The sequence below is a fragment of the Cupressus sempervirens genome, chromosome 4 (genome assembly GCF_028749045.1).
Source record: "Cupressus sempervirens isolate cs-2001-9-10 chromosome 4, ASM2874904v1, whole genome shotgun sequence".
In the NCBI taxonomy this organism is placed as follows: Eukaryota; Viridiplantae; Streptophyta; class Pinopsida; order Cupressales; family Cupressaceae; genus Cupressus; species Cupressus sempervirens.
Genome location: NC_143121.1, coordinates 59,384,496 through 59,388,143, shown reverse-complemented (window position 1 = coordinate 59,388,143; position 3,648 = coordinate 59,384,496). Strand labels below are relative to the sequence as shown.

At 39.6% G+C, this 3,648-nt stretch overlaps 2 pseudogenes; both read left to right on the top strand.

The window, feature by feature from the left end:
- The first annotated feature begins 1,127 nt into the window (after positions 1–1,127).
- Positions 1,128–2,585, top strand: LOC149559931 (WD repeat-containing protein LWD1-like; annotated as a pseudogene).
- A 56-nt stretch (positions 2,586–2,641) lies between these two features.
- On the top strand, positions 2,642–3,367 carry LOC149559930 (protein POLLENLESS 3-LIKE 2 pseudogene; annotated as a pseudogene).
- Positions 3,368–3,648: the final 281 nt, after the last annotated feature.

Genomic DNA, 3,648 nt, shown 5'->3' with positions numbered 1-3,648 from the left:
TTGCAAAGTAGAGCATATAAAATCAAATGGAGGGAAACTTCATATAAATATCAATCTTTCAAAATGGAACCAATCGAACCAAATGGAGGGAAACTCCATAAAAATATTATCCTATCAAAATGGAGCAGATAGGATCAAATGGAGGGAAACTCCATATAAAATGAGTGCATACCAATATAGGATGGAGGGATACTCCATGGGCCAGATAAGGAAACTATGTATCAGTTATACTGAGGGGACCTACATAGTTATCCTTGAAAAAAATTGGCTCCCTATGCAACTCAAAAAAAAAATCATATAAATCATGTAGATCATTGGTATAAAACCAGAAAGTGCCAACATGGGCATAGAACAATGCTATAAAAGCATAAAAGTGCAACTATGGGCACATCGAAAAATCAAAATGAAGGCAAATGTGTAAGATTACTCATAATCCAATTAAGTAAAATGATTTAAGGAAGATCAACTAAATATAGATATCAGGTATAAAACTCCATTAAGGGTAAACATGGGTACTCAATTCATTTTGTGAAGGTATATAATAAGTTCTCAATCATAATAGTCATAAATGAAATTATATATTTATTTGGATGTATATGTGTTCACCCATATATACTTAAATAAATATACGATAAGTCATAATATTTACCTTTAACAAAAAACATTGAAAAGATACTTCTATAAAAAATATATCAAGAAGAATGACTATGATGAATAAAGACAAAGTGTCTTAAATAATAATTCAATCATATCATTTTTACACCACAATTTTGATGGCAAAAGAAAAGAATAAAAAAGAATTAAAAGAAGATGTTACTTAAAAGAAATATTAATATAAGCAAATTTTGCTTGGATTATCTACTCTAACAGCGAGGCTTTTGCTGAGGGTATGCTTGAAATAGGGCTTCGAAATTTAAAATAAAGAATCAAACAAAATTTCTAAAAATAGTTACTGTCAGAATAGCTGTTATAAACTACAGAGTGGGAATATAGAAACTTCATAATGATGCCAGAGATATTCAAAATCTCTGTCATTTCTCACAGATAAATACAGTAAAGTGGCAGATAGAAACCAACAGGCCTAAAAACTAAACTCCACCTGGGAAAAAAGAACAAGCGTCAGATAAATGAGGAAAGGGCAGCCAATACCAAATACGGGTAATCTCTATCATTTCCTAGGCCCAGACTGAATTTTCAGCTCCGACTCCTCCATTTGGAGGGAGAGAGGAAGGCAAAGGAATATCTATCTGACCCAATCAATGGATCTACGATAGATCCACCCACACAACCAAATATGTATTAATTAAAACTAAAGTGGGTTTGTTTTGGTTTTTCTTTTTATTCATTTTTGGTAGCAGGTGACAGTGATTGTGATGATGGAGAAGGAAGTAAGTACTATAGAACCCATTGTAGATTAAAGCTGGAATTGATTGGATTGGACTCAAGAAAAGAAGTGGGTTGAAAAGGATGAATGGGGATGAGCTCTGAAGGCCTTGTCTGGTAGACAGATTTTGTCAAACACTTAGTGACCAAATCGAGCAGAGCATGGAGCGGCTTTTATGAGCATTCCGAGATTTAGAATGGTCGCTATTGATAATTGTACTGTTCAATTTTTTGATAAGGATGTATGTTGTGAAGTATGAGCAGGAGGCTTGTGATCTGCAAGCAACTAACTTCGTACTCAAGCAGGCCAGGCCAAGAAGGACAATGGTCTGACTGTAAGTATTGATTGCCCTTTTCTTTTCTATGGTCGGATTGGACACTGTTGGATAGCTTGGGGTACACATTTGGATTAATAGGTACAAACGGTGGAAGGCGAAGGAAAAATAGCCAATACATGAAGATCTTGAAACATATACTTTCAGTAAAGTGCCCTAATACAATAACATGTGCAAGGCCCAGAGGATGGTTTTCTCTGAGTTGACTTGACGCTGAACTGACCTTGAAATAATCTCATTTGGGTTAAAAATCACATGTGGGTTAATTCCTGGAGTTCTTATCGGTGCTTTTGATTTAGGTTGCTTAGATTTGTCAACATGGAGTAGGCTTGGGAAGGTAAAGGACCGCCTTGCGCAGAGACTATCGGTGGTCTCCGTTGTCTCGGAGGACTAGGGATCGAACAGCTCACCTCTTTCGACTGGAATGAGGTAGAACCCAAGCGCATCGGGACATCCAGCATCGACATGACCTGCACCATCTGGGACATCGACAAGGGCATGGTGGACATGCAGCTCATTGCGCACGACAAGGAACTCTACGACATTGCCTGGGGCGGCACGGGTGTCTTCGCCTCAATGAGCACCGATGGGTCTGTCCGCGTGTTCGACCTGCGCGAAAAGGAGCACTCCACCATCATCTACGAGAGCTCCAGCACCTAGCCCCTTGTGCGGCTCAGGTGGAACAAGCAGGACCCCCGCTACATGGCTACCATCATCATGGATTCTCCCAAAGTCATTGTCTTGGACATCAGGTACCCAACTCTGCCCGTGGCTGAGCTGCAAAGGCACCACGCCAGCGTCAATGCCATTGCCTGGGCTCCCCATAGCTCCTGCCACAACGAAGGATATGAACCAGCGACGGCGTGAGAAGGTTTCTTTTACAATCTTTTGAGATTGTGAGGGAGCAGATTTAGTGTAGTGGAGGCAGGGTAGATAGTGCTCTGAAAGACATGGCAATAGTCATGAAATAGTAAAACAGGCCCAAAGAAGCAATTGAGGCGATCAAGTCACTGAGAAACTGTTGCTCTGATCAAGCACAAGAGTCTCTGGACAATGTACTTCTGGACTTGTACAAGAGATGTGGAAGATTAGATGACCAGATTGCACTGTTGAAGCACAAGCTCAACATGATTCATCAGGGCTTGGCATTTAATGGGAAAAGAACCAAGACTGCCAGATCCCAGGGGAAGAAATTCCAAGTCTCTATAGAACAAGAGGCTAAAAGATTACTGGGAAACTTGGGTTGGGCGTATATGCAACAGTCCAATTACGTTGCTGCTGAGGCTGTATACCAAAAAGCGTTGTCAATTGAACTAGACAACAATAAGATGTGCAATCTTGGTATATGTCTAATGCACCAAGGAAGGGTTTCTGAGGCCAAATCAATGCTACAGAACGTAAAGCCAACATCTGCAAATGGGCCATGGGGACTTGATTCTCACTTGAAGTCCTACAAAAGAGCCCAAGAAATGCTAAGAGAGCTTGAAGGGAAACCCACCAATTATAATCCCCTTAAGGAAAGCTCAGTCGTTGAAAGCCTCAAAAAATCTGTGTGGCAATCCCTGCCATGTCCATGGAAGCATGTTGAAAGTCATCCGAATGTAAAGAACAGAGCCCAGATATCACAAATAAAAGAACATAAAGAATAGGTAGAACAATATTATGTATATTAGGAGGTTCGTGGTTCGAAACCCGAAGATGTTTGATTCTTAACACCCGAAAAAACCATGACATAGGAAAAAATTGGAAAAAAAATTCTTTATCAACAATATGTCAAAACAAGAGTAAAAAAAATGATATCTAGATAGGAAAACCCTTTTGGCGGCAAGCCTGCCAAAGGGGTGAGATGAAAACTAATAAAAAATAAGAAGTAACCTACACAAATTAGAGCAAATAGAAGTTAATCAGGTTTGGCGGTAAACCAGCCAAA